Source organism: Pipistrellus kuhlii, unplaced genomic scaffold (genome assembly GCF_014108245.1).
Source record: "Pipistrellus kuhlii isolate mPipKuh1 unplaced genomic scaffold, mPipKuh1.p scaffold_m20_p_2, whole genome shotgun sequence".
NCBI lineage: Eukaryota > Metazoa > Chordata > Mammalia > Chiroptera > Vespertilionidae > Pipistrellus > Pipistrellus kuhlii.
The window spans coordinates 912909-931279 of NW_023425515.1; the positions used below are offsets into that span (position 1 = coordinate 912909).

General features: G+C 46.0%; 1 protein-coding gene across 7 annotated transcripts in view; it reads left to right on the forward strand.

Moving 5' to 3' along the window:
- The first annotated feature begins 1148 nt into the window (after positions 1 to 1148).
- Positions 1149 to 18371, forward strand: part of DYRK1A (dual specificity tyrosine phosphorylation regulated kinase 1A) — a 125733-nt gene continuing 108510 nt past the window's right edge. For 5 of the 7 annotated variants that reach the window (XM_045585230.1, XM_036448546.2, XM_045585233.1 and 2 more), the window contains exon 1: positions 2404 to 2549. The gene's annotated coding sequence lies outside the window, so the exon portion shown is untranslated. Of the gene's footprint in view, positions 1168 to 2403; positions 2550 to 18371 lie in introns of those variants that run through there. The other 2 variants (XM_045585232.1, XM_045585234.1) reach the window with 2 other exon arrangements.

Here is an 18371-nt window from a genome sequence, read left to right on the forward strand (position 1 = left end):
TAGAAACATCCAGGTTGAGAGAGAATCACTGATTGGCTGGGGCATGTAACCTGGACATGTGTCCTGACCAGGAATCAAACCCTGAGCTCCTGGTTCCTAGGTCCACACTCAGCCACCCAGCCCCGCCAGCCGGGCTCCGAAAGAACTTGACAGTTACAGCAATTTTTGATACAACCAAAAATCAGTCTTTAGAGTACGCTATTTGCTTGACTACTTTTGCGTTATTTATTTTAGGTGCAGTCTGATTTCTTGCAGGGCCCGTTTATTCGAATGGCTACTTTGGTGTATCAATGTTTTAATTACTGAAGGAGGTAAACATTTGCTGGAAACAGTTTAGAGTAAGTGTCTTCCCTTGTGTCCCATGGGACAGAGACCAGTGTTTATTGCAGGGTTTTCTTTATGGCTCTACGGCTGTATCTGTTGCTACTGTATTTGTGAACAGGTTTAGCTTAAAAATGGGCACCAACACTATCACACGATGGGAAAAAAAATCAAACTTAGAAATCAATAAATGAGTGAGTTGGTGCAACATCCTATCTGTAGTATCCTTTTAAGCGTAACATTGAGCTGCCATTGCTTAGGTTTGGTACAAAATACCGTTTTTGGCTAGAAGCTGTCTGCTGATTACAAAGTAGCCAGCGCAGCATGGCTCCCGGTTCAGCTAGGTTTTCATACCTGGGATGTAGCAACATGCATGTGGGAAGAAGGGGCCGATAGCACACACATAAATGAAGGGTTTGTGGTTGGATCCAGAACCTGGACACCGAGATGGTGCATGAGCAAGAAGACGCCAGCACCAGAATAGCTGCAGGACCCATTGAAGGGGCCTCCCCGCCGAGCAGGCTGCGCCCGGAGGCGGGTAGGTCTGCCATTGCCGGGCAGCCGGGAGAGCGTGCCGGGCCGGGAGGAAGTTTGGGATGGCTCCGGCCGGGGTGCGGGGGCGCGGGCGGCGTGATGGCACCGCGGTGTCCGCCGCAGGGGCATCCCGGGCTCCGGGGGAGCGTCCGGAATTCCTGAGATGTCTGCGGCGCGGAGGCGGCCTCCCCGCCCCCGCCCCCGCCCCCGCCGCGGCCCCGCGGGCATCCTCTGCGGGCGTCCTCCGCGAGGGGGGCGGCGAGCCCTGCGCCCCCGGCCGCAGCGAGGCGCCGGCGCGCCCCGGGGACGCAGGTGAGAGCCCGGGCCGGGCGCGGGGTGGGCTTCCCGGGCCCCGCGGCGGCAGCGCCGGCCCATCCCCCTCCCCCTCCGCTCCCCTCTCCCCGCGGGCGGGGCTGCGGCGCACGGAGCGGAAGCGCGGGGCTCCGGAGGCGGCGGGAGGCGCGGAGGCCGCGCGCGCTCCCCGGGCCGCAGTCGGCGCGGGCGCGGGGCGCGGCCGGCGGCCGGGGAGGCGGCGGGCTCTGGCGCGCAGGCCGGGCCGCCGCCTCCGCCCCCCGCCCCTCCCCTCCCCTCCGCTCCCCTTCCTCCGCCCGGCCGTCGCCCTCCTCCCCCTCCCCCGAGCGAATCACGCGCCCTCCTCTGACACTCGTAGCGGGCCCGAGCTCCGAATTTATCCTTCACGTGACCCGAGGGGGTTGGGTGGTTGGTCGGGGACGGCGAGGAGAGGGGAAGGAGGGAACGGAATCTGCCGTTGCCCGGGCAACAGGCCCCGCCCTCCGGCTCGGGCCGGGGGGGCGGGAGGAGGACGTCAGCACGTCAGCCGGGGTTTTGCGTTTTGATTGACAGTTGCCATAGCGACCGGGTCGGTCCGTCGCCATTTTGTTGGTTGGTTTTTTTTTAAACCCTTTCGCTTCCCGCCCGAATAATAATAAAAAACCCTATTGGAGTGAGGCGGGGGTGGCGGCGGCAAGAGCGGCGGGGGGATCCGGGGAGACTGCTGCCGTCGCTGCTGCCGATCGCGGCTCAGATCGGGCTGAGGGAGCGGACACCCCGAGCGGGGGGTGCGGGCGCCGCCGCCGCCGCCGCCGCCGCTTCTGCTGCTGCTGTTCCTGCTGCTGCTGTTGGTGCCGCTGCCGCCGCCGGCGAGCGGGCGGGACCGGTGTGAGTGTGCGGGTGTGTGCGAGGGAGCGTGTGCGAGGGCGAGTGTGCGTGCGCGCGGGTGTGAGTGTGTCTGTCTGCGGGGACTCGGGGGCGGGCGGTTCGGGCTCTCCTGGCGGAGCCGCCGCCGCCGCCGCTCGGCCCGGCGCCGCTCGCTGCGCAGGTTCGGAGCGCGCGCCATTTTGTGAGATTTACCAAATCCGCCTCGGGAAGCCGCGGCGGCAGCGGCCGCCCCTCGGCGCCCGGCCTCGCCGCCGCCGCCCTCCGCCGGGCCGGCCGCGCGGCCCCGGAGCGGGCCCGGGGACTGCGGTGTTCGCCGGGAGGGGCCTGCGCGGGGCTCCGGCCCGGCGCCCCGGACCGCGGGCCGGACGCCGAGAGCCGCGGCGCGGGCGGCGGGCGGCGGCGGCGGCGGCGGCCCCGGCGGCGGACTCGCGGCGGCGGCGGCGGCAGCAGCAGCGGCGGAGCCCGAGGCTGAGACTCACCGGAGGGAGCGGCGCGAGCGCCCCGCCATCGTCCCGGTGAGTGTCCGGCCCGGCCGCGGCCCCGCCCGGCCGGCGCCCGCTCCCCCCGCGGCCTGCACCGGGCGCCCAGGCCGGCCGGGCGGGCGGAGGGAGGGACCTGCCATTTTAGGAGGAGGCGCCGCGGCCCGGGCTGGCGGCCGGGAGGGAGCCGGTCCCGGAGGAGCGGCGGGCGGGCGGCGGAGGGAAAGTTGCCGGAGGGCGGGCGCGGGGCCGCGGCCTCCGGGGAGCGGGGCGCCGGGGCGCGGGCCCGGAGGACGCGCCTGGCCTGCCCGGCCGCCCGGGCGCGGGGCAGGAGGCTGTCTTCCTCCTCCTCCTCTTCCTCCTCATCCTCTGCCCCCAGCTCCTCCCTCGTCCCTCCTCTCGGCCCCTCCGGTGCGGAGCCGCCGGGCGCTCCGCAAGGACAATGCGCGCTGAGGGGCCGGGGCCGGGGCCGGCGAGGCGCCGGGAAGGTCGGCCGCCCGCCCGGTCCCCCCGCGGCCTCGGGCGGCTCCGGGCCGGGCCGCGGGTGCGAGCGATCGGGCCGCTCGGGGCCGAGGGGTGACCCGCGGAGCAGCCGGGGGAGCCGGGGCGGGGGGTTCGGGAGGGATCGCCCAGACCCGGCCATGGAGCAGGACTCGCCGGTCCGTGTGCGGACCCAGGCCCTGCCCGACGCCGTGGCGCCGGCGGAAGGCCCCTCCCTAGCCCGAAATGGTTAAAAAAGGCCCGGCCGGCCGGGGATCGGCCCCGATGGCTTGGCCGGGCCGCGCATCCAGCCCTGGATTCTGCGAATCCTGCGGCCGAGGTGCGGCCCTTGAATGGCAGCAGCATCTGGGGCTTGCATTCCGCCCGAGTTGTCAGGAAAATACACCGTAAAGCGTGGTGTCCACACCGCTGTGAGGATGAGGAGGAGGATGAGGACGAGGACGAGGACGAGGACGGGGATGAGGACGAGGACGAGGACGGGGACGGAAAGGGCCGTGCTCTCCTCTGGGGGCCTCACCCCTCCCGGTGGACACTGACCCATTTCACAGATGAGGAAACTGAGCGGTGACTCATCCAAGGTCACGGGGCTGGAGCGCTGGGAGCCAGTAGCCTAGCCAGCCTGCCCGGGCCCCTGTCACTGGTTCTCACTCCTGGTGGGAAGTCCTGGCCAGTCGGAAGCCATCCGTGTGTCATGACTCAGGGTTCTGACCTAGAGATGGTGCCCATGGCCAGGGTAGCGTGGAATTAACTCTGTAGTTTGCTGAGGTGGAGAGGAAAGAATGAGATGAGGCCCTCTTCGTGACACTCATCAGTCCCCCAGCCCACCCAGGGAACCATGCAGACCTTTTTTTTTTTTTTTTTTGAATGGAAGGAATTAAATGTGATACATTTCGTTCTCCACGCTTCGTTTTAATTATAGGCGTCATTTAAATATTGGTGAGTCATAAGAAAGTTTTTTGTAAAGTTCTGTTTAGTCATTTTTATCTTTGAATACGTACATATATTTCTTCTGTGACCCTTTACACCTTCCATATACAGTGTTTAGGAAAGGACATATTTAATACTTTGATTTTGGGGTGTTTAATAATTCAGTGGAATTTTCTCTGGTTTTTGTTTTCTTAGATTCCTCATATTTTAGTTGTTTAGTTACATTAGGAGTATTTTCCAAAAACTATAAATATGAGATTAGAATTAAAATTTCATATGCTGATTTTAATCTGAAGAAATTAGTTTCAAAGAAATTGTAGAGTCTTTGGAAAAAGTTTGCCTGGCGGTGGCTGACTTTTAATATATATAAAACTTTCACTTAAAATACCCCACTGCTTGTGGAGGATTTGCCTTGCCATAGCAGCAGTGTTTTTGGTGGCAGTCCAAATTTCATTTAGACTTTAAACCCTGCTAGCAAGGTAAGGACTCCTGTCAATGTCTCTACCAAGTTCTAGGGTTAGACCGAGGATAGAAAATTCAGAAGAGACATAAGTTTAGAAAGGAAGGGTCATCCCTGCCTGGGTAAAGTGAAGGCACACTTATTTGAAACATAAAAATGATTCTAGATTTGAGTGAATGGTCATTATTAGTGAGAGAGTGATCTAGTAAGATCTTTATTGTTAGGAATTTGGAATTTAGGGCTAAGACTGTTTCTTAAACATATTTTAAAGACATTTTGGTGGGATCTTGTTAGAAACAACAAATATAAAATTGGTTGGGGATTAAAAAATGAATGATTTAGTCCAGTCTTTAAGGGCACTAACATTTAAAATTTACAAAAATATTCCATTTTAATGCACTGACCTGTTTGGGGAAGGTAGATAGTAAAAAATACCCTTGTTTAGAATCCCCCCATCCCCCTTCTAGAATATTGTTCAGTGTCTGGCCTTTAGTTTTATTTAGAGAGTTACTGTATTTATGACTCAAAGTTGGGTGGGGAGTGGTAAGTGTAGCAACTAGTATTTAAAGAATTTATATAAGTTTTTATAGTGCTATGAATGTTTATCTGCAAAAGCAAAACACAAGATAACTTGTTACAACACATGGTATAGAATGACCTTGGGCATGTATTTTGTTTTGAAACTACAGAGGATGAAAAGACTAATTTGTATTGAGTTTTGGGAACTAGAAAACAATTTAGAAAAATAAATAGTTTAGAAATCTAGTCTGCACAGGATGTTTCACATGCATACTTATTGTTGGCAAGTGTCCAGTTATGGGAAGAAAATTTGGATAGAAGTAACTTCATTATGAATGAGAAGGGAATTGCCTTATATATATGACATTAAATATAAGGTTAATAGAACAGGGGTTTCATTTGTGACGGTGTTTGTAAGAAGATGTGTATCCATTTTTCTTTGCTTTAGCAGTAACTTTATTTCAAAGAACTTGCACGCCACCCTCCCCCACCTCTCTAAGCGATTCCTCTTCTCCCTCAGGAAAAACTGGGACCATCTGAACCCACCAAAACCTAAAAACTTCCAAAAAGAGTCTTTATAAAGAAATCACCTCTTTTCTCCCCAAATTTAATTAGTCTTTAATTTTGTTATATTCCTTATCAGTAATTTAAACTGCGATCTAAGCATTTGTATTGAGTATTTGGGTGGTTTTACCTCCAGAAACTTGTGTATATTTTCTTTTTAGAAGTAAAGATATTGTATGAAACTATCAAACATGGTCACCTGAGATCTTACATTAGCACAGTTGCCCTGTCAAAGTGGGGCGGAATTTGGATGAGCACCTTATATAAATTATGATTATGCCATTTAAGAGACTTCTTAACATAGGTAGATTATTTTGTCCATTGGACAATGTTTTGATGGCTAGAGAAAATTTGGTAATTTATAATCCAAGGCTAGCACAATTTTGGATTAAAAATTTTGGGTGGTTAAGATTTGTGTTTAATTACTTGGAAAAATAATCAAATGGTTTTAAATTACTTAAAATTTCTCTTCTCTTTGCCCCTGAATGAAGAAATCTTGAAATCTTGCCTTATGTCAATACTATAATGTTAAGCAAGAGCTGTAAAGCTTACCATTGGTTATGTGAAAGTGAAATGTTTACTTCACATGACTCAAATAATTTAAGGTTCATAGTAGGTAATTAAAGACTAAGTATTGTTTCCTAACCCAGTGGTCGGCAAACTGCGGCTCGGGAGCCACATGCGGCTCTGTTGACTAATGAGTTTGCCAACTACTGTCCTAACCTAATGGCTACAGGCAGCCTTCGTTTTTTGGTATATGAAAAATTGTGGAATTGTATAAACCATCTAAATGTTTTTTAATAGTTAAGCTTTTGCTTTCAAGTCCTACTTCTAGAGTTGTATAATGAGTTATTATTGATGATAATAACTGTACATTGAACATCTAAAATGATGTGGTTCCTTGTAGGCATACTTTTTGCTAATATAGAATCATTTTGGCTTCTTGGCAATTAGTTCTTCTACCAGAGCTATGCACCCTCTGTACTTGAAGATTATTTTAAAAAGTTTGTATTACTGTTAGGGTTTTGACAAGGCATAAACATATTTTTGTTTGTTTGATGGACATGTGCTTATATATATATATGCATTTAATATATAGTGCATAATAGCTTAAAATGTATCTTTTGAATTGAGGTGTTTTGAATTTTATTCCCCAGGATTGAAATGCTAGTTTAAACTGGCTGTGTGTGTGTTTGTGGGGGGATAGTGAGCTGGTTTAACATGCAATGAAACTGATTTTCAGGGTCATTTCTATTTTAGGTCACATCCCTGTTCATTAACTCCCTAATTTTCCTAAGTTAATATGTCAATTATACAGTGACAAGAGTGGATTTTTTTTGTGTTTTATGGATATTTGTGGTTAAGGTTGGCATCTTAGCACATACATTTGGGTACAAACATGCTGCAGCTGTGACATGTACTTGAAATCTGTGCTAATAGTTACAGACAGCAGTGGAGGCAGCATGTGCTGTGGAGAGAGGAGAGAACGGGCCTGGCGCTGGTGCCTGGCAGAGAGGGGCCAGGCAGGCGAGTGGAATCTCAACAGGACCTGCCATTGACTGGCCGTGTGACCCGGTGTGACCCTCAGCACAGGGACCGCACTAAGCATCTTCAGCAGTAATGGGGTCAGTGGTACTTACCTTATGAGTGTTCTTATGAGATTGATAATGTATGTAAATTTCTAAATAGCCTTCTTCTCCCCTTGTCCTTCCCATATTCTTCTTCATTCATACTCATCCTTAGGGTCTCAGCATAAATGCTACTTCTTTCAAAAGGCCTTCCCCAGACCGCCAGTCTAAGGAGGGTTCCTTGGCCAAGGTGTTCTTCCAGGACTGTTATTTTTCTTCCCATAGCTCTTACTGTAAGTAGCTGTGTAATTCTTCAGTTACATTCGTGTGTGTGTGTGTGTGTGTGTGTGTGCGCGCGCGCACGCGCGCGCGTGCGTGCATTCATTTAATATCTATCCCTATGTTAGGTTGTAAGGGGCATCTGTGTAGGAATGATTCTTTCTTGGTCACACCTGTAACTCCATTGCCTGGCAGGGAGCAGGGGTGTATGAGTGTATGTGTACACAGAATGATGGTATAGACAACCCTAAGCATGGACCACTGCTTAGTGGTGCAGTCCTGGACAAAAGCGCTTCTCTGAGCTTCCGCTACCCTATACGCCAAATGTGCGTAGCACCAGCTGCCCTGCCCAGGATTTCGAGAATGTGAAATGAGATACTGTAATGAGGTGCTTTGCAAAAGTGTAGAATGCCATATATTGTAAATATAAGCTGTTTACAGTAGCGATACTTTCAGTAGTGGGGTTACCAAGAATTTATAACTAGTTTCAGCTTTACTGAGTTGGTAAGTAGCTATTTAATATTTATTACAAATTTATTTTTTTTTTTTTTTTTTTTTTTTTTTTTTTTTTTTTTTTTAAAATATATTTTATTGATTTTGTACAGAGAGGAAGGGAGAGAGATAGAGAGTTAGAAACATCGATGAGAGAGAGTCATCGATCAGCTGCCTCTTGCACACCCCCTACTGGGGATATGCCCGCAACCAAGGTACATGCCCTTGACCGGAATCGAACCCGGGACCCTTCAGTCCCCAAGCCGACGCTCTATCCATTGAGCCAAACCGGTCCCGGCATATTTATTACAAATTTAAACTTTATATATTAATTAGAACATGAGCTTGGGCCTATGTTCTGACTAAATACAGTGGCTTAAACAAGAAGTTCATGTATCAAGTGTAAGTCTAAGGCTGATGTGTCTGCATGGTATAGGGGTTTGGTTTCTCCTGTCTTGTTGCTTTCCCATGCTTAAGGAGACATCCTTTTCTGTACAGTACGAGGCGCCTCCCACACCCACAGTCCAGGAACAGGATGTGGGGGACACGTCTACCCCCTCCTCTCCCTTTAAAGATAAGCTGGGGCCTGGCCAGGTAGGTCAGTTGGTTACACACACACCCACACACACCCCCCTACCTACCCGGTGGTAGCTTAGTTGGTTACACACACACACACACACACACACACCCCCATGCGTCTCAGGGACATGTAAGAATCAATCAGTGAGTGCATAAATAAGTGAAACAACAAACCAATATTCCTCTTTCTCTCCCTTCCCTTTTCCCCGCCCCCCTCCACACACACACACACACACACACACACACACACACACTCACACACTTTTTTTTATTATTAATAAAAAACCTGTACGTTTTACAATGGTTTGTACTTTTGTTTATACCTGTTGGTCAGAACTTAGCCAGGTGGCCACATTCAGCTGCAAAGGAGGCTGGGATATGTGGTCTTTGGTGGTTTGGCTGAAAACCTGTTTCTCCTGACAGAGGAGAATGGGGGGTTAGGAAACATTGCTGTCACACTTTCAGATGTTTTGGGAGAAACTTGAAGAAATAAACTTTTGAAAAGACAACACATTGCACTAATAAGTTTTATTTTTCTAAAAAAAAAAAAAAAAAAAAAAAAAAAGTTTTATTTTTCTTATTTAGTCACTAATCTTTTAAACTATGGTATACAAGTTCAAATAGCTCACCAGTATTCAGCGTATGCAGTTGTTACATAAGTGTCAGATTAGGAAAAATGGAGTGAAGGTATTTTGAGTCTAATGGCACATTATTTTACTGACAGAAACATGGTTCTTGATGGCTGTGACTATACTGTATGTAAACAGTATTTGGAATCTTAGCTTTTGGATTTTGCCTTAGTCTCCTCGACTATACAGTGTGTGTTCCTGCTGATATCCTCGGCAAACAATACTAGTAGAATAACACTTGCATCTTGTCAAGGTTTCAGTAAATGTTTGAGTCATTGGAGTTGCGAGGAGGATGTTAGCGGAGATGTTTAAAAATACATTTATTATCTGCTCTAGCTGGCTCGACTCTGTGGATAGAGCGCCGGCCTGTGGGCTGAAAGGTCTGGGGTTCGTTTCCGGTCAAAGGCACATGCCAGGATGCAGGCTTGGTTCCTAGTGCAGGAGGTGGCCGACCCATGATTCTCTCTCATCATCGATGTTTCTGTCTCTTCCGCTCTCTCTTCCTCTCTGAAATCAACCAGTTAGCTGCTACGGTATTTTGAAATTAATTAAAAAAGGTCCACCGCTTGCATCTATAGACGCCATGCGTACAAATAGTTTAAAAAATATAAATACATGTACTAATATCTTCCACTTTAATTTCTGTGGGTTTGAAAAAAAAAAGGTGTAGGATTCCTTTGGGCTCTATTGAGAATTGCTAGATCTAGTAGAGACCTGAAAAAACTTAGGTTCTCAGTCTTCTGGGGGGATTCCCAAAACATATTCGCCTCTCTGCAGATCGGGTGATGCTTTGGCATCTGCTTTCATAATCAGGGCTCCGGGTACTCCTGGTGCTATAGAAACATTGATATAATTCATGTTTCTTAAAGAAGGAAATGGGCGCAAAGAAACTTAATTGCTTGTGAACCAATGCCTCAGCATAATCAGGTCTGGAAGTAACATATGTTTTCCTGCCTCTGGGTTCTTTTTTTTTTTTTTAATTTTTATTTTTTTAATTTCAGTTTTTTTTAATTAAATTATTATCTGTGTACATATTTTACCATTGCTTCCCCCCTCCCATACATACCCTCCCTCCCCAGAATTTTGTGTCCATTGGTTGTACTTATATGCATGTATACAAGTCCTTCTGTTGATCTATTATCTCTCCCAGATCTCTCTCCCCTCCCCGCTGTAATTTGACAGTCTGCTTGTTGCTTTACTGTCTCTATATCTATCTTTTGGTTCATCAGTTTATAATGTTCTTTATTATCCATAAATGAGTTGAGATCATGTGGTGTTTCTCTTTCATTGACTGGCTTATTTCACTCAGCATGATGTTTTCCAATTCCATCCAGGTTGCTGCAAATGATGAGAATTTCTTTTTTTATGGCAGCATAGTATTCCATTGTGTAGATGTACCATAGTTTTTGGATCCAATCATCTGCTGACGGGCACCTAGGCTGTTTCCAAATTCTAGCTATTGTAGATTGTGCTGCTATGATCATAGGGGTGCATATATCCTTTCTGATTGGTGTTTCTATCGATAGTTTCTTGGGATATATTCCTAGGAGTGGGATTATTGGGTCAAATGGGAGTTTCATTTTCAGTTTTTTGAAGAAACTCCACACTGTTCTTCACAGTGGCTGCACCAGTCTGCATTCCCACCAGCAGTGCACGAGGGTTCCTTTTTCTCCGCATCCACGCCAGCACTTGTCATTTGTTGATTTGTTGATGTCGGCCATTCTTTTTACCAAAGAAGGAATAGAGGACAGAGTACCAACTGCACTGGGACTTCATAGGGATACCTGTTATTTTAAAAAATGATGCTGCTTATGTGTGAGCTCATTGGTAGTGAATGGTTGGCTCACTTGTGAGCAACTTAGAGAAATAGTCCAAGTTAGTCAAATGAATATTTAAATGTATGAACTTGCCTTCCTTACGAGCCCAGACCAGGGATTGAACTCTCAACCTGGGTATATGACCTGACTGGGAATTGAACCCGTGACCCATTGGTGCACGGGATGATGCTCCAATTAACTGAGTCCCCTGGCCGGGGCTGGATTTTCATTTCTTTAATTTGAGTGAGTTTGAACATCTTAAGTTGTACTATAAGTCTTGTGCTTTAAATGATAAAAATATTCATTTTTGTCAGATATAGTTAAACATATTTCCTGATTTTTCAGTATTGTGTTAGCTGGTATTTTGATAAATTGTAAGCGCTTGTAATTGTACATCCTTGTTACATTGTAAAAGGGGCTTCTTAGGCCTCTTCAGCTGAATAAACTGTCCTGTGCATGTGAATTATGGTGGTATAAGCTTTGACTACAAAAGGGAACAAGGTTTGGTTTCCTCTGCTGTTAGTGTTGAGATAGTTGTGTGTATACAGGCAAAATGAACAAGATCTTGTTAGGAAGTAGAGGTATTGCCATATGAAGGACTAAGAACACAGCAAGTAAGACAGTTCTGAGAGTTTGAGCATGCCTGTGGAGGAGGTGGACTGATCTCGGTATGGAAGAATGGCTAGGCTTGTACAGTAGAACCTTAGAACCTGGGGATTGGCAGTCCTCTGGAGGAGGTCATGTGGCAGCCTGTGGTGGTGGAAGGGAAGGGTGACAGCCAGTGTGTGTGTGTTCCAGAGATATATGTGTGTGTGTATACACACATACACGTACATGTATACACATATAGATATGCACATATGTATATCTATAATAAAAGGGCAATATGCTAATTAGACCAGACATCCTTCCGGCCGACCTTCCCAAGGAAGCCCAGGGAAGCCTCCAAGGCTGCAAGAGCCAAACCCCTGAATGAATTTTGTGCTGGGGCCTTTGTGTGTATATGTAAATATGTATGTGTATGTGCTGGGCTAGGAACAGTGCAGTGAGAAATGAGAGGGATGGGTCTTGTGCATTAAAAGGAATTGGAGTGTGGGTGATGGGAGGTCTTGGGCAGTGCATGGTGACACATCTGTGGGTTAGGAAGATGAACCACAAGGAGGGCCTGGAAGGCAGGCCATTTGAGTGGATAGGCATGAAGGGATGAGAAAGGTAAAAAGGGGAAGACAGATGGGAGACCCAAGTTTGAAACACGTTAAAAATTTCTTAATTATTTAGTTTTCAACAGAACAAAGTGAGTATTTCAGGATTTAAAGAGCAATGTCGCCAAGTTTTTGGAAACAGGAGAGAATTAAACTTGGTGGCAGTATAGTGAAACTTGTATGTGCGGAATGGTGGGTTCAGTGGGACAGTGGAGAGTATTCCTACAGCAGGACCGGAAGTAACTGGAAGAACAGAGAGTTACTGTAGCTCCCGCTCCCGCTAGGGCAGGTGGGATCATGTCGCACGTTAAAGATGAGCTCAGCAGTGGGCAGTGCAGAAGCCTGTGTTAGAAGCTGTGACTCTGGAGAGGAAAAGGCTATATCATAATTCAAAGTTTGAAAAGCACCTAGTTAACTGAACATGTGAGTTTAATTTATTCTGAGGGTCATAGTATTTTCATGAAAAATACCATGTTCCGTTTATTTTTACTTGTATCTTTATTGGGAGATCATCATCTAAAATAATTTATTATTTGAGGTGGGTAGAATTATTTATTGAGTATCTGCTAGTGCCAAACATGGAACTGGGGCCTGAAATTAAAAGGTATGCTAAAAACATCATGGAAGTTATGCTCTCATTGGGGGTGGCGGGGGTGGGAGGGAGGGATCTTGAATAGTATCTAGAGGAGCCGTAAGAACCCAGTCTAGAGTACATGTACATTTTCATTAAAGGGAACACAGAGTCTATGAAATGGAGTAATTTTTGATGTTGCCTTTTGGAGGTCAAAATTTTGGTCTCATTTTAGGGTCTTTTTTTTAATATACATATTTTATTGATTTTTTACAGAGAGGAAGAGAGAGGGATAGAGAGTTAGAAACATCGATGAAGAGAATCATCCATCAGCTGCCTCTTGCACACCCCCTACTGGGGATGTGCCTGCAACCAAGGTACATGCCCTTGACCGGAATTGAACCTGGGACCTTTCAGTCCGCAGGCTGATGCTCTATCCTCTGAGCCAAACTGGTTTCGGCTTAGGGTCTTTCGATAGTTAATTTTTGAATTAAAGTTTATTTGGATCTGAATAAGACTTCAGTCTTTAAGATAAATACTGTCTACTGAAAAATTTGTTCTGAGGTCATTATTCTCCCTTGAAAAGACCTGCAAGTATCACCACATTGGTGTTTTTTTTAACTTCATCATTACATCAGACATTATTGGGAGACATCATTTTTGTAGTACAAAACATTGTTTCATAAAAATTTTTAAAACAGCAACGGTAAGAAGATTATTAGGATCTCATTGAATATTTTGCAATCTAGTTTTACTTTTTAAATTTTCCTATCATGGTTCTATGGTACAGTTCAGAACTTCAGTAAAGCTGGGTAAATTTACTTAAGAATTGCCATGAAGGCCAGTTACTCAGCAGTATTAGCTATGCAGACGGAAGACTTGAGTCCTAGGATTCATGGGAGGAAAGCTATTGCTGAATAAGACAAAGATACAGGTATCTGAAGTAAAGGATGAGGGCCTGTAGCAAGGTCAAGGAATAGGGAAAATTTAATAGAATGGGCAGAAATCAAAGAGGGATTTGAGCAAAATAAACAAGAATTCTCTGTCCTTAAAAACACACACACACCCCAAAGCCCAAAAAACAAAACAAAACAAAACACCTCTGTAATGATTTGTTGTGACTTCTAGGATAAAGACCAAATTACTTACAGGACCCCTCCCTGGGTGATGGCCCCTGTGCAGTCTTATTCCCAGGTCTCTGGATCCGTGTCTTTGCATGTGCTGCTTCCTTAGCTATCTGTTTAAACGTCTCTCCTGCTTCAGTTTCAGCCCAGATGTCACTTTTGTAAGGGAAAGCACCTTCCCATCCCAGTCACCTCTTGTTTAACATCCCATGTACCCTGTGCTGATTTGAATAATGCCCTTCAGTGCGCAGGGGCAGCGGCGTCTGGCTCCCTCTTGTCCAGGGGTGTTGCATGTTTGGCATAGAGTGAGCACTAACTGAACACTTGTGGGATTGATCAGTGAGCAGCTACATGTTTTGATCTTTGCTGGTTGGTCTCAAGGACAAAAGGACTACATCAGAGGAATGTCTGTGCATTTGGATAGAGAGCTGGACAGGGAATATGGGAGCCCTGAGGAGAAAGAGAGAGGTGAACCTGCCTTTAATACGATTGGAAAGCTCTTTGTAGCCAGGAAAGAGACATTATTCACTCCTGGATTAATAACTTAAATGCATGTGAAATATCTGTATGTTAGAAGCAAGATTATGAGGTAGAAAGATTGTGCCTTTTTTAAAAGAAGTGCATAATTTTAGTAGTTACTGAAATAGATATAGCCCTTAGTGGTCATTTGGAGTGGTTTTAAATTGTGGTTTTAACTTGTTGGATGTTCCTCATGATTCCGAGCCAACAGAGTGATGTTCTTTCAGCAGGTCTATCTGGAATGTCAGCCCAGCATTTGCAGTAGCTGTCAGGCTCACATTTAAAAAGCTCTAGCTTTACTTTATTTAAAAAGTGACAGAAAAACGAAGAACATGGTTTGTTTGGGTGTTTTTTTGTCTTTAACTTCTTCAGGTTTGGATGACAGAACAAGAGTGATTGAGGGGGAAAGTTCATTGGATGGATTTTCAAAAGAATGAACCTTGTAGTTAGAAAATTATTGAAGGTGTTGATTTTGTCAGGAGAATGAAGTATTTTAAAGCTTCTAGGTGACTTGTTTTAAAATACTTCGGAAACTTCTCAGTGACTAGTTTCTGTTGTAAATGTTTAGAAAAGCAAATATTAAAATTTTATGGACCGTCTCTCTGCTTGGCCCCAGGCGAGGCTCTTTGGACACAGCAGTGAGTCCCATGGCCACATGGTTCCTGCCCTCACCACGTTCCCAGCACAGGCAGCTCCCTGGCAGGGTGTGCAGTCCTTCCATCCTTCCTCCCACCCACCCACCTGTTTGTTTATTGATTGAACTTCAGTTTTGATGGCAACATGTTAGACTTCTTTAAGCTACTTGTTGCTTTATCTCTGGTGACATGGGAGATAACAATTATAGTACAGTACTAAGGTAAAATAAAAAAATGTTTGTGTAAATTAGTGAGTTTCTCCTCTAAGTTGTCATTTAATAATAGTAACAATAGCTACTCTTAATTGCCTGCTAGGGGCCAGACATTGTACATATTCATTATTAGTTATTTTAATATTCTCAGCAACCCTACAAGGGGGTTGGTAGTATCTGTTTTGAAATTTAGAAAACGGAGATGTATGGAATTAAATTGGCTTAAGGTTAACCACAGTAGATTACATCTGCTTCCAGATAATAGTAGTAGTAGTAGTAGTAGTAGTAATAGTAATAATAATAATAATACCTCCAGCAAAGAGTTAACTGCCCTAAAGTTAAATACTTAGAAAAGAAAGAGAAAAATGGATTCTGTAACACACTAATAAAAGAAATAAATAAAAGTTCTGGTATTCTGGGATTGATGCCTCGTTGCTACTGGTTTGTTACTCTTTTGGGTAATAACTGAGAACATTTAACCGCTTTCGATGTTGGGGGAATTTTTTGCCTTAAGAATCTTCGTGGGCCCTGGCCAGTGTGGCTCAGGTGGTTCAGCATTGTCCCATGCATTGAGAGGCCACTGGTTTGATTCCAGTTTGTGGCATCTGCTGTGGTTGTGGCCTTGATTCCCCACCAGGGGGTTGGGTGGGGAGGGTTCCTGCAGGAGGCAGCCTATCAATGTTTCTCTAGCCCTAAAATCAATAAAACATTGGGGGGGAGGTCCTGGTGGAAGGAAGAACATTCAATCTGAAAGTCAATGGCTCACTTTCCTGCATCTTTTGGGGTCATCTGACCTTCACTGCGCTCCCCCAGAAGCCTGGGCTTGGCAGGGCTAGGGGACCACAGCTGCTTCCGGTTTCCAGAGGCTGACAGGCAGGTCCAGCTGGAGCGCTTGTTCCCAGGTCATTGGTATCTGGACAAGCTGCAGGGACTGAGGCCTAGATGGTCTCCGCTAGAGCAGCTCTGTGGTTTGAATTCTGGCTCTTCTGGACCATGGAGCCTTCCGGCCAGGCCCTCTTGGGCTTTCTGTGAGGTGTCTCGTATACTTTAATAACTTCCTTTTCGGTTTGCAACTAAGAACTTTTACCTAGATGATGCTAATTAAGATAATAGACAATTCTAAGGAACTCTCCAGAGTCGGTGTTATCTGTGTCTAGATCAGAATTTACTAATGAGAAGAGTTCACAGTATATAGAAGTGAAATACTTCTAAATCAGCTTGCTTGTTGATTGAATTAATTTGGATTGTGTACTTGTGGATTCAGGAGTGATGATAAACCAGATCCCTGCACTCACAGAGCTTACACTCTATGGCAAAATGTAGAATAAGCAATAAAGCAAATTGGACACAATGACAAAGAATGGTACAGAGTGGTATATGCCACAGTAAAAAAAAAGATGGGATAATGTGATAGATGATGTATGAATGTATGTATGTACGCACGTATGTGTTTAGGAGTTGTATCTTAAATAAAACAATTCCTTTAAAACCAGTGTCAGGAGTCATGGCCTCTGCTTTTCATTAGAAGGCAGTAGCATTGTGAATTTACCCTCTATTGTAAACAACTAGGAAACCGGACCAAATACTCGGGACATCTGTTTGCAGATATTGAACAATAGGTAGTGCAGAACTGTGATCTCTGACCGGAGAAAGGGAACGGGGTGAGTCCAGTTACGACCCAGCTTTGTGCCTGGAGGCAGTTCTCAGATCTTAGACCTCAGTGCCTTGAGCAGGAGTCCAGATAGAGCCCTGTGGCCTGAACAGAGAGAGTGAGATTGGAGCTGGGCGAGGCCAAGGCGGTTCTGATTGAGGAGCAGTGTCTGGAGAGGGAGCCATGCAGAGATCCCCTAAACCTTAGCGGTCCCTTTATATGTTTGACAGTACCAGTCTGCTGTGCACATCCAGGGTGCAGTTTCATAGAGGAACATTCTGGGGGGAAGGAATTCCCTGGGAGCTAGAAGCAGAACAAGACTCCGAGCTCTCACCCAGGCCAGGATACGTTGAGTCTCATAGGCACAGCAGGAAGATCTTGTTATATGCTGTGTCCCCTGTCCCCTGACACTGCAGCGGGTCATGTCTTAGTAGTGGGGCTAATAAATTAGCTCTGAATAGAGTAAAGGCTCAACTAGTTCTGTCTGAAAAAAGCTTAAAAACATGCCTTGAGGGGGGCAACCTGATCTGAAGTAACACCATCGCCTGCCATTGCAAAGTGTAACAGTCTTTAAGGAAATTAACGAAACCCATTGCTCAAAAGTGTAAAATGTTCAGCATTCAATCAGACATTACTAAATATGCCAATAAGTACGTTAATATAACTTATAATGAAGATACCCATCCATTAAAACCAACCTAGAGCTGATGGATACAGGCAAGGACATTAAAAACAGTTATTGTCACTGTATTCCATGCATTAAAAGGATTTAGTAGAAACTTGAAAGGTCTAAAAAAGCCCAAATAAAAATTTTAGTTGTGAAAACTAACGTATGAGATAAAAAATGCAATGTATGGAATTAATGATAGATTAGGCATCACTGAAGAAAAGTTTAGTGAATTCATAGACATAGAACAAGAAACTCTGCCAATAGAAACAGGCATAAATGATAGAAATAATGCAGGCATATGACAAAGTTGTTGAAATGGCTACTGTAAAATGTAGGGTGAGATTGTGGGTAATGTTGATTGACATTTTGGTATGTGAGTTTTGCATGAAAAGAACAACTGTGATTGCTACCTGAAGGTGACTTGATGTGTAGTTCAGAGCAGTAGAGTGAGCTCAACCCATGAACATATTTAAAGTAAACGTTTTCATTGATTTCAGAGTGATCAAGCCCAAAACCCAGGCATGAGCCTTGACTGGGAATCGAATCTTGACCTCCTGGCTCATGGGTGGACAGTAAAAACATATTTGGGGGGAAAAAAGAGTAGTTGAAAATCTGTATTTTAAGCAAAGTACCAGTGATTGCTGGAAGAACTTTTATTACAATAATTTAACAATGTTATGTAACAATATTGCCACAAAATTAAAGTCTTAAAACACTTATATTTATATTTCACAGTTTTCTGTGGGCCAGATTTCTGGGCACAACTCAGCTGGGCCCACTGCTTTAGGGTATCAGTGGGCTGTAGGCAGGATGTTGGCTGAGCTATTGTCTCATCTGAGGCTTGACTGGGGGGAGACTTCTCCGCTCAGAGCGTTATCCGGTAGAATCCAGTTCCTTGTGCACTGTTTCACTGGTGGTGGTGGTGGTGGTGGTGGTGGT